Raw genomic sequence first — 12852 nt, forward strand, 5'->3', positions numbered from 1 at the left:
GTTACAAAGGTGGCACATGAGAAGGCAGCGTGCTGTAGAGAAGAGGAGAGATGGTGAGGACAGCACTCTAGCACCTGAGCAATGACCAGACCTTAGCCTGGAGAAGGGAGGAAGGAGCAGTTTGTTACCATTCAGGTACTAAGCACAGTTTTACAGATTCTCATTCTCGTGCCTCTCCTCTTTAGAAAAACTGGATGAAGGGGGATAGACAAATTGACAGAAGATGTTGCTAAAGGGGCTTTTTTTTTTTAATGCTCGGCTTTCTACCTGCAGAGTGAGTCAGTTCAGCTTGCTGATCCAACAGAAAATTATCCTGTGGAAAATTGACCAGATTTCCTTCGGACTGGTGAACTGAACTGACTTGGTGGCTGAGGGAAGGTGGTCATAGATTAGATGTAAGGGGAAACAACCTGTTCTGTGCAGTAGCTGCTCTTGAATTACAGATCTAGTATTAGGGGTGATGGGAGCACAGAAAGAATCAGCTACCTGAAGTTCAGTCCAGAGAAAAGGGTCAGTACAGGAAAATGGAAGGCTGCTGCTGTTGGAAGAAGGGTTTGCCGGAGTCAAGAAGACGCTCAATATGAGTTATGCATCTTGCTCAACTTTATTAGTTTCTAACACTACTTGTATAGAACCGATACACATGCATATTCGTAAAGCAGAAATATAATTGGTTAGTAGTCTCTAAACACGCACGGTTCTCACACCCCTAATTATCATGACTAAAATAAGCATTCTATCCATGTAGCTAATTGTGTTGCTGTGCTTCAGCCTTGTAGTTTGTTACTCCCTATATTCCCATACCGGTCCCTATCTTTCTCGGCCCTGCACCTGCTTTCCCAGGAGCTGTAGCTTGTTACAGCCACGGCCTGTTGGCACAACATAATTACTTGGTCTCAGGATTCACGAATAGCTCAAGGCTACCTTTCTTGTTAACTTCAGCACAGCAACTTCAGCACAATTCTGATTACAGGCCTATTCTAATACCAGGCCTGGATTGTGCAGATCTTCAGAGATTCTAAGGCCACGCTTCTGCAGCCATTCTTCTACGTGCTGCCTCTGCTTTTGGCAAGGATGTTATTATTCGGATAGAGGAGGGAGAGGCTTTGCCATACAGGGCAATGGATTGAGGGAGAAATTGAACAGAATCCTGAACTACCCCTAATTAGGTAGATAAAAACTTTCCCTTCAAAATCCAAGGAAGTGAAAGCCATGCTTAACTTGAGGAAAGGAAAGATGTTAGAGGCTGTGCCCTACCATAGGGGAAATCTGCCCCAGGAACAGAGATGGATACTTGGCCTTCCATCCAAGACGCCTGGGCAGGACACGTGCCGAGCGCTCAAGTTGTCTTTCCCACTCCCAAGTGTGTGTGTGTTGATCAGCATCAGGCAAACGGGGCGGCAAAGCTGGCTCTGTGCTCACCCCCCCAAGTGCAGGGGAGAGATGTCTCTGCCCGACAAGCATAAGCGGCAGCTACGGGAAATGGCAGAACTCACAGAAAAATCGCATTTCCAGTGAAGATGCTGCCGGCCTGAGTGGCTGCTGTATCGAGCATGGCCACAAGAGGTAAGTGTGTGCTCAGGCGTTAGGTGTTTCTCCGTGCTGGAGCAAGCCCAGCTGTGTTGGTTGTGCTCTCTGCACGCAGCTCTGCCTGGGTCACCTCCTGTGCAGGGCTTCAAGCCGGGCCTGTGTCTCTGAAGGCACCTGGGCTCAGCCACAGCCAGGCGTGCAGGTAGCGATGATGGGGATGGGAAGGTGAATTGCCATGTGTGTGTGCTTTTTGCTTCCTGGAGATGGGGGAGGATGAGATGTGGGACCCTGACCAGTCCTGGGTGAACAGGGACTGTCTTGTCCAGAGATGCTGGGCAGCCAGTTGGGCAAATCTCATTTCAGCTGTATCCTCGCCCACGTACATCAGATCACTGGTTGTATTAGCTGAATCATACTCTGATTAGGGCATTCAGGCTTGAGGATGGTGATGTTGAGGTGATTTTAGGAGGGGTAGGGGTCCTCAAGAGAGAGCTGAGGTCTTCAAGGTGAGCTTGGAAGGTTTACAAAGAGGAGGATGAGCCCAAAAGGATATGGGCAGGCATTGCTGCCAGCTCTCTAAAGATGTTTTGCCTCTAGCACTTCTCAGAGCATTTGTTAGGCCACGTGTATAGATCATGCAAGCTATATAGCAGTAACAAGTGGGATGTGGTTGTTAGCAACACCATCAGACTCAGGTGACTGTCACCCTCACAATATGGGCCATCCCTGACCGTCTGCTTTTGCTACATGCTAGTTAAAATTCACTACAGCACAAGGCAGAAAAGGACACTTGCACCAGATATGGGAACTTGAGGCTCCACTGAGTCTATGCCTGCTGGCTTTTGTGGGCCCTGTTAGCTGGAGCTGTCACATACGTGTGGCTGAGGGGTTTCTATTTGTCACCTGGCCTGGCTGAGGGCAGGTCTGTGCCCATCCTAGTAACACTACCTAAGGTCTCACACCAGCACCTTCTGGAAGAGCTGAGGGAACCTGATGTGACAGTGAGAGAGGTCCCCAGGCCGTGTCTGGTGGTGTAAGTGGGAGCTGAGTTTTGTCTTTTGATATGAAGTGATACCTGGCTGTTGTGTAGCAGGGGAGTCAGGGACTCAGCTCACGGCTCCTATCTACCATGCTCCTGCTATGCTATAAAATCAGTCACTGATGTTCTGGAATTCCGTTCCCCTGCTATCAGCAGGGAACAGAGCCCTCCTGCAGGGACCCACAGAGTGCTTTGAGGAGAAATGAAACCGAGATTGATTTCCTATAGTTACCTGCCAGAAATGTGAACAGCAGGGTCCTGTCAGGAGCACCCAATGATGTGACCACCAGCTTCCCATGAGTGGCTCTGCAGAGAGGCACACAGTCATATAGATGTGCTTCTTGGGGACTTTTTATCCTCGGAGGCAGAAAGAGGAAAATGAGTGGGACAGAACTGAATTTATTCCTTGCTCATGCCACAGCATAAAACCAAAATGCATCCAAGAATAAACTGTACAAGAGCTGTAGGCAGGTGTTGTGGCAAGGCTGGGGAGACAGGACAGGTAAGTGTTTTGATGGCTGGCTGAGCATGTGTTGATCTTGTGCTTCTAAAGCATCTTATGCCTGTGCAGCAGAGGGACCTATAGCTGTAGAAGCAAGGGCTGTAAGCCTGCCTGGTTATCTACAGGCATAGGTGATACGAGTGGAGAGAGCTGGGGGAATGTGTATTGCTCAGCACATACATGTTATGTATCATATATGGGCAAGAGTGTTGCACTGCAGGGGATGTGTGTGTGTGTGGGCTCCAGGCAGGGGGTTGCTCTGCATGTGGATACCCTGGGCAGCGTGCTGCCTGTGCTGTGTGCAGGGCAGATGTGCTGGGAACGGCTGCATGTAAAGATGCAAGAGGTTACTTCGCAGTTAAATGAGGTGAAGAATTACCATGGCGACCACACTCTCCTCTCCCGGCCAGATGCCTGGCAGTAATGTTTGAGAGTTGTTCTAAAAGCCCCTAACTCACCCTCCCTGTTTTGAGAATGGGTGAGGACCATGCTGTCCTCTCTCCAGACTGGGAGAGTGGTATACACTGGGATATGGTGGTGGCTTCCGCACATTCCACCTTTCAGCAGAAGGGGGCCACTGTCTGGGCACGTCCTGTGCTGGTGGCTGCTGCAGTGCAAAGACAGAGGGACTGTGGTTTGAATTACTATATGGTTCTTGCACTGTATATCCACACAGTGCCCTCAGGAGCAGTGAACTCTGAGTCAGCTGCCAGTTCTTAGGTACTCTACCGTGCATGTGCAGGGAGCTGTCTGTAGGAGGACCTTGCACCCATGCTGCAAGAGAGGTGGTCTGGGGAGCATCACAGTGAACAACTTCGACACTCGCACCACGAGGGGCTTGGAGCTCACCAGTAATACGTACTGCGAGACTCCAAAGATAGACAGAAGGCAGATATGCACCAGAACAGAAAGCCCCCTTGCAGCTAGTGTATTCACACTTGCTGTTGGTGCCCACACAGAGTATGTTTTCTGTTCTTAGTTGGATCAGATCATGTCCTGTGCGTTGGCCCCTGGCAAAGCAAGTACAGCCGCATCCTTTGGGTACCACAGGAGTTAAGGTGTGTTCCTCGGGGACCATATTCTCTTCTTCTTCAGAGACCTTATTCCTTTCATTTTCAGAGGCCTTATTTCTTCCATCAGCTCTCTAGGTTTAGTGATCAGTGATCTGTGAGGCCATATAAATTTTATCTCTTCTGTGCTCTCAGTTAAGGCTTTGGAGAGATGCTTGCTTTGTGGTCTATGGGGAAAACTTGGAGGAGGAGAGGTTTTCTGGCCTAAAATGTTTGGAAATGCTTGGTTTGGGGAGGAACATTGCACAGACCCATACGCAAAAGCTAGAAGGAATGAACCAAGTAGATGGTCGTGCTGGGTCCTGTAGGTTGAAGTGCCACAGGAGACCAGAGAGGTGCTGTAGACCAGCAGGTACCTACCTGTGCTGCACTGGAACATTGCAGACATGCAGAATACAGCTCGAGGCAAAGGTCCGGTGTTCCTCCTTACTGATGTGCCCATTGCAGCATCTTCCCTTGAGTACTCATCTTTTCCCTTTAAGAGTTTTTTGTTTAAAGCACAGAAAAGCATGTGAGACACTGACAAACAGGTATCGTCATCTTGCAGAGGGCTGGCAAAAGAACAAATAGCTGCACTTCAGTGGAGGTGAAGCAATCTCTCCACACAGCAGAGATCTGCTAATTTGCACGGTCATGAGGTCTTATTGGAAAGATATTTTTAAATGAAAAAGCAAGGAAATGATGCAAAATGGATTTGAGCATATTCCAGGAGATAGTTAAATTTTTCATAGTGAAAACTGACAATAGATCAGTCTGTGTGCTATGAACAGCTCATTGAAAAAATACATCATGGGAGGCTTCTGCTATCTATTCTTGGCTGAGCGCTGACCTTGGCTATTAGATCTCAATTAAGCAAGTATGTGACTAATGTTTCTCGCTCTCCCGCTTTTCTGCTGCAGAAAATAATATTAAACAAATCAAACACTGAGTACCTGCACACTTACTCTCCGGATGGGACCCATGGTTTCTCAGTAGGTTCCATATCACCTGAAAAGACAGCATTCCTTGTGTGAATTCCAGGGAAAGGAATTATCAAAGATCTGTAGAGCCAGGGATTGCAGCCTTCAGAATTGAGCAGCCTCTGCTGTTCCAGAACTGTGTGCAGTGATGCTTGCAGCTACAGGGGAGGGTCCTGGGGGATCAGAAAGACCATGCCGTATCATCACTTCTTTATGCTTGCTGACCTGGGATCCTTCTTTCCTTTAATTTCTCCCTTATCATTTTGCCCTAGGAGAAGGGAAGAAGCGCTGGTGGATTAGACAAGGATAGTAATAAGACTACGCCTTGCTATATAAGACCCCAGTACAAGCCAGGAGATGTCTGCAGGCTGGTTCCACTTTCAGCCCAGGTAAGTGCTGAAGCAGCAAACCAGCATGCCAGACTAATCCCTCCTGGAGCACAATCACAGAAGTGGTTCAGGAAGGGCTTGGAGGAGATCATATCCCTACACTCATGTTTGACATCCAGCAGCAGCTGTCAATGGCAGGAGCAGCCGCAGAAACAGTTGTTGGAGAGGTGCGCTCCCGCTGTTGACACGTGCGGATCGGGCATTAGGAGGGGATGAAGAGGTCTCTCTGCCAGCTAATTACATGTGTTGCCTACGGTTGAGATTCAGGCAGGGAACAGGTGACATGCCAGCATCTGAGCTACAAAGACAGAGGAGGTGACAGGGAAAGGACAGATTTCTGTTGCACTTGTTCTAGCACTGCTTGGAGGCAAGAGGAAGAGGGGGGGAAATGGATTGTGGACAAGGATATGCTATCTCCAACAAACTGCTAGTCCTATGGGGAGCAAAAGAGATGCCACTTTGTCACCAGCATCGTGATGAGGATCTGATGGAGTAATGCCAGTGTGAAGAACAGAAGATAGGTCTCCTATGTGGTGGAACAAACCCCTTGCTTTAAAAGGGCCTGTGGCATGTTTTCTGCTGTCTGGGCTGAAAAGGAGCTTACCTGCACACAGCATTCAGCTGGGTTTAGAATGGCTGCAGATTATTTGCAGTACTGCAGCTACAATCTTCCTGCCCCCCATCATAGGCACCTGCCAGCACTTTTGGAAAGTCAGGTTTCATCACAGCAATGACAACAAGCTGACAAACTCAAACCAGTCATTACGAGATTGGTGCTGTTCTCTGACAGTCTTTTCAGGTGCTGGCTGTATTTGACAAAAGGTCAGACTGACATCTGACTTTAATCTTAGAGGAGTGCCGTCTGAAAAGCCAAGGGGGAAAAGGCCAGTGTATATGAAAGTGTGCTGCCTGGAGTGGCAGAAAGCTGTACCTAAGCTTGATCTCAGCCACTGGGACAAGGTAAGGCAATGCCAGATCAGTTCTCTCTGTTCTAGAAAAGATGAGACATGCTATGCAACAACTGGGAGTGAGAAGGGTGTTAGATCTTGGTGCTTGCCCCATATTCAGTGTGGGTTTGTTCCTTTTTTTCTCTGCCTGCGTTGGCTGTGAGCAGTGACATTTTTCTTTGTCCTTGGAAGAAACTATTTCTGAACACTCTTTCTGTTACCACTACTGCTAAGAATTTCCTGATACTTCAGTCAGGTTTGCTTTGTTCAGCTCCATCCCATGATTCCTAGCTCCACAATCTCAAGATTTGCCTCAGGAGCCATCCCCTTATGAACCAGTGAGTCTTTCCAAAATTTAAATTCTGTCTGAAAACAAAGCTAACTCTGAAGCTTCAGCAACAACCAACACCTCTGCCTGGACTGATTGTTTTTAAGCAAGAACAGTGCTTTGAAAGATGAGTCTCCTTCCCAGGCTGTGCGCTCTCCTTTGGCTCCTCCATCATTTCAAAATCAATAGCTGTCTCTGATTGCCCCCCTCCCTTCCAGACCCTGCTCTTTGCTACCTCATTTTGGTTTTAATTTGCCACAGCAAAATTGCAGTCATTTTTCCCCCGTCCTAATTAAGAAACCTTTCTGTTAAGAAGGTTTTGGTTTTGTTTTCTTTCTCCTTATCTAAGCCCTTAGTGCAGAACAGAGAAGAAATGATTGGTGAGATGATCACCTCTAGAAAGCCAAGGCCTTTATTGATTCTTCTGGCCTTTCTCAGTAAATAAGAATGAGTTTTAAATTCACCTGGAAGGAAGCTAAAAGCTAATGTAAAGTGCTGACTTCCCAACATCAGACAGGAAAGAGGCAGTGTGTCTTCTAGGCTGATTCGCTTTTTGCTGTCTATACATAGTCTCAACAAGAATATCTGGAGAATGTTTTGTTGTACCTCATAGAATCATTTAGGTTGGAAAAGACTTTTAAGATCATTGAGTCCAACTGTAAACCTAATATGTAAGTGTGAGCGCCACCTCACCTTACTTCTATTTGTTTCCCCATATTTTGGTGTAAACTGGCCTTGCCTCTGACCTTTCAGGGGGTAAGGATCTTGACCTACCTTTTGGAATTGCTTTGAGATCATGAAACATCTGTTTCATGAAACATTTGACAGAAAAGCTGTATTGTGGGCAGGTGGCCTCCTTCAGCCCAGCCAGCAGCACTGAGCACCCAAGTTAAGGAAATGAGCATTGAGTGATGGTGAAGGAGGGCACAACCTCAGTGCTAAGATGTGTGAGTGCAGACACAGAAAGAGAAGCTCAGGGGAGAGTCCCCTACGTGTGGGTGTTTTGTTGAAGAGGGCATCAACAGCACCATAGGAGAAGGTCAGAGACGGAATACTTCTACTGACTTGGGAAAAACGAGATGGGAAGTGCCTCCGCAAGGTTAAAGCTTTCCCTGTTCAGAGAAATAAACATCTCCTGTATTCTGCAGAGAGGAAGAGCTACTGCAGGCTTGTCCAGATTTTATCCCCTCCTTCCTTCTCCCCCCTCCCCTGGTATAGAGAAGTGGTGGATGCCTTCTGTGATGCCTATCTGAATACAAGCCCTAGCTGCAAACAAAAATCAGATCTGGCTTCCTGTTGTACTCCAGACACTTATTTACTGTCTTGGAGAGAGAAGCATTTAGCTGATTAACCTGTTTGGAGTTTCTGTGCGTAGCTGGCTCCTCCTAAGAGGTGTCATACTCTTAAAATAGCAGAAACTGGATGGGGATGGTGCTCACTGGGCTAAAATTATTCTGGTATTCTGGTTTGTTCTTCTCTTGACTGGGACCCCAAGAGCAAAACCCCTCAGAGCAAGACCTGCTATAGAAGTCCAGACAAGTCTGCGTTAAGAGCATGAAAGTAGACTTTTGAGCCTGGCTTCCTAAGGGAGTAAGGTTTATTTTCTCATGGTTTGTGCATGTGTTAAACTCTCTGTCTTCACATTTCTGTCTGGCAACTTTGAAACCTGTCGGTTTATTTCAGTTAGATTTGATAGATGGCATAAATTTCACAGCTAATTAAGTTTCTGCAAGCTTAGTAGGTAGTCAGTAGGTGGAGAGGGACCCTATAGTTCAGGAAAAGGGTGCACCGTGCATGTATTAAACACTGGAGAGATCACATGGAAAAAATCACTTATAGATGCTCAGCTGGAAGAAAAGCTTCAGTGAGAGCTCACGATTTTTCAGGAACATAAATCCATAGGGAGCCATGGTACATTCACTCTGCACCTCACAAAACTACTGCTTTTGTTTTTATTGTGATGTAGATGGGAAGGAAAAAGTTATTTAATTTAGGAAAAACCGTAAAAATAACCCCATAGCCTAAGATCCAGTGGTTTTAAGCGAATCTGGTGGGTCTAGTGGGTTTAGGAACAAGGATTCAGTAGTCCATTTGTTGTTGGCATCCTGTTTGTAACAGAAACCAGCACTAGCAGAGAGAGCAGTGTACCACCTGAAATAGGAAAAGGTGCTGAAGAGGGCTAGAGAGCAATGTCAGGGGCCCAGGGCACGTGATCTGTGGGGAAATGTGGTTCCTGGGGTCCTTTCATGTGGCACAGAGGAGACAAAGGGGGAGTGGGTCTAACTGTAGACTTCAATTATTTGAAGGAGAGTTACAAAGACAATGGAACCAAACTCTTGCTAGTAACAGATGGTAAAAAGGAGGCAGAGGGAATGGTTACAAGCTGTATTTTGGGAAACTCGGGCAGGACATAAGGCAAAATTTCTGCATGATGCAAGCAGAGGAGTGCTGGCGCAGGTTACCAAGTGAAATGGTAGAGTCTCCATCTGTCACAGCACTCTCCAAACTACCAAGCTGCAACAAGGTCTTCTACCATCTCATACCAGCACACTCTTCATACAGTCCCTCTGCTGCCTTCTCCTCGTCTCACCTCATCCAGGGCATGTGTGCCCTCTCCTCTTGCTCCTTCCTCGGTTGCTCCCTCTTCACTGCCTCTCAACCACTTAACTTGGCCAGCCACAGCTGCACCTTATCTACATTGACCAACCCACCACCCCTGAAGCCAGCCCACAGCTGTAAATCATCAATGCTAATTAACCCAGCTTCATTCCTCTACACCCATCGGGGAAGGTTTCTGTCTTGCGTGTGTAGCCTTGTGGCAACAGCACTGTTCCTAGGGGGAGGGTGGACTGGCCACTCCAGAGGTCCCTTCAACCACTATTTTTGTGGGCCTGTGACTACAGATATCAGAAGATGATGCAAGGAAAGAGCTGTATGAGCTAAGCTGTAACTTGCACAGTGGTGACTTTCATCTCACTGCAACTTTACCAGAGCGTATGTGAAGATATTCTTAGTCAATGTTGCATTCTTTGTATAGAAAAATGGTTTTATTAAGATATTTGTGATTACCATTTGCTAAGTATAAATAGCAGAACTTATTTTGTACTGTGCTAAACTTGTGTCAGCCACATCTTGTGCCAGATCTATAGTGTTATGCTACAGATTGTTTTCAACCAGCTTTGGTTATTAGGATTTACAGAGGCATCAGCAGACTGCAGATGACTCGCATGGCTTTCTCTCAAAAGTCTCTTTTCGCACAGAGTATCCAAAAAAAGACCTTTTATATATGGGTCTTCTGAGGCCTTCAGCAACTTATTTTTCTGAATCATTGAAGTCTGCAGTCCATGTACTTCTGTTAACTTTTTGAGGTAATGTGTTCAGATCCAGGCAAGTTTTATGATTTCATCAGAACTTAAGTATGCTTAGAGTACACTGGATTATAGCTCAATTAATTTTGCATCCTAATTAAGCAGAAGACAATCCTGTCACTGACAGGTCTGTTTTCCATGTTAAATCTACCCTGCTTCAGGTGTGATGCAAAGAATGACAATGACTTACACGAATAGATGAACACAGATCCAAGCTCTTGTCTGTACTCCACAAAATGCAAGCCAGCTTCAACCTGGACCTGCAGCCATGGCAGTGAGATACTGTGCTGCTGTCTGGGTATTCCCTTTTGTTTGTACAGGTAGTTTCCTCTTCTGCACCCAGTATTCATCCCACTGTGCTTTGATTCTGATTTAGCTAGGTATTTCATTTTCACTTTACTATTGATTATAAAAAAACCCCAGTAATTGTTTCAACTCTGTTGGACAGTTAGCTTTATCTATAGATCACATAATGAACAGAGTACATGTAGTAAACAACATGCTTCATTTCCAGGTGGCTTTGAATTAAATCTTCCTGTAATCAACTCATTACATTAATTTTCTTGCAGAATTGGTCCAGAGACCTCTTCTTTCCCTCCCCTCAGCTGTGCACAGCAGGACATCCTAAAAGACTGCGGCCTGTGCCATTGATGCAATTTTGTGCTTGTGGCCCTTGGACAGTGTTTTTCCTCTGGAGGAATTAAAAGCTACATACAGAGATTATCTCAGCACGTACCTATATGAACACAAGCAAATATTTGTGGTACCTATAGATACAAAAATTTGATCAATACTATGAAAAATCCTGTTGCATCATCACAAACCTAAACAAGTGAGGTGCAACGTCACAGCCTGAGTGCTATATAGAGTAGGTAAATGGTTCCCTATCCTTCTGTCCTAGGAGGAACATCAGCAAGAGTGTAGGGAGCGTTATCACTGGATGCGGCCCCCTTCACAACCTCTTCCCGCAGCTGTTGCTGCCTCTTCAAAATCATGGTCCGGAAGCACCATTTGCAGAGCCCACTGAAGTTCTGTGGTTTGCTCATTTGCACTCTGCTCTTCTGCAGTCACAGAACAATGCTCCTGCCAGGCTGGCACTTCAGGAAATTCTCCCTTCTTATAGTGGTTTCTCTTTGTACATGGATGACGCTTTTTTTTCCTGGGTCATTTCCCATATGCCCATTTCTGGGTCATAGAATTTTTATTTTCTGGGTGCCTGATACAGAACTAGATCAGCGCTGTCTCACTCACAATGGTGTTACAGAACAAGCTTGACTGCAAGTCAGTAACTCAGCAAATTGTCAACTCAGCTGCATCTAAACAGAAAGCTCCAATGGACTGGATACTTCCCATGACCAATTGCTGTTAGTAGTTTGCAGCATTTGCTGCAATTTTAAACTGCAAAGGATAAATAGTATGGTTTCTTGTCCTTCTTCACAGGAACAACTGAATCATGGAATAAATGACAAGCGGTCATTTGTTATGTATTTGTAGGGAACTGATGGACTTAAATCTCAGCCTGCAACATGAGGAAACCAGCTCTAGTTTGTGACCGTCTAGATCCATGACTCTTCTCTCATCTTCAGTGCTGAGTGAGCTGGCAGATTTTTGCTTCCCTCTTGAGAGCGAAGAACAGTCTGCCTTCTCACTGTCAGGAGAAGAAATATTGCTCTCCCCTTCCCCACCTACAGGTGCTACTAAGGGAGCTTTGCTGTTTTCTGAGACTTACTCAGTCAACTTGCCTTTCTGCTCATGTTGTAACCTCCCTGCATTATAGTATTCACTCTCCCAGGGCTCTGCTGTAAATACACCAGGCCTAGGATACAGAAAGGACACATTTCTGGCATAGAATAAGATATTAAAACCCACAACTGATTATTTTAGAGATTAAATTACTGGAGCTCTTTGCAGTGTTGTATAAGGAATTAATTGTGCACATACACAGACCTACCTGCTATGAAATAAGTAGACAAGGCATACTTTCCCCATGAGGAAAAGCTGCCACATACGTACTTTCATACTGCAGGCAACACCTCTCTGGAACTGCCCAACAAACCCTGAACCACCCATAAGCAAAGCAGCCCTGCGGACATATGCAGGTCTCCTCCACCTGAGCTGGCACAGGCAGGAGATCCAAAAGAAGCCTAGAAGGGACAGTACAGGGAATGCGGCAGCATTAACAATATGCAGAAATAACTAAGAAGGAGAAAAAGAAAAGAGCCAGCCCAAACCTGATAGAGATCTTTAATTTAAAAACCAAGTCAGTTTATTCATTGGGAAAGTGCAACAAAATACCCCAGGGACAGTGCATTCCACTCCAACAATTAAAATTGCATTAAAAAGCAGATAAGAAGGTCTGAGTCTTAAAGAAAACTGGCACAAAAGCTAGTGCTTTTTTTTGTTGTTTGTTTCAATATATTTATCTTTGGGTGACAGAGATAGTCACCAATTCATTTTTTTTTCAGGTACTTGATTTACAACTTCATTGCTTCTACTTGCAAGTCATTCTGTTCCTTAAAGACGCTAGCTTGGGACTGGAGGACCATAATCTGCAGGCACTTAAGAGGAGGCAGTTTTGAAAGAATGGGGATAGAGGTCTGTCACGTACTTACTGTGGGCAGGAGACCCTGCTGGGAGCTACTAGATATTCCAAGTACATATTGTTCCCATTTGTTTCTCTCCAAAATTTGAGGTATGCAAAAAGAAGTCCTATTCCACTC

The 12852-nt window shown here is 45.9% G+C and overlaps 1 long non-coding RNA gene across 2 annotated transcripts in view; it reads left to right on the top strand.

The window, feature by feature from the left end:
• The window catches only part of LOC114015724 (uncharacterized), a 31027-nt gene that overhangs the window by 5190 nt on the left and 12985 nt on the right, over positions 1 to 12852 (top strand). The window contains exons 3-4 of one of the 2 annotated variants that reach the window (XR_003559806.2): positions 5373 to 5489; positions 10294 to 12529. This is a non-coding gene — a long non-coding RNA (uncharacterized LOC114015724). Of the gene's footprint in view, positions 1 to 5372; positions 5490 to 10293; positions 12530 to 12852 lie in introns of those variants that run through there. The other variant, XR_003559805.2, reaches the window with a different exon arrangement.

This window comes from Falco cherrug, chromosome 7 (assembly GCF_023634085.1).
Source record: "Falco cherrug isolate bFalChe1 chromosome 7, bFalChe1.pri, whole genome shotgun sequence".
In the NCBI taxonomy this organism is placed as follows: domain Eukaryota; kingdom Metazoa; phylum Chordata; class Aves; order Falconiformes; family Falconidae; genus Falco; species Falco cherrug.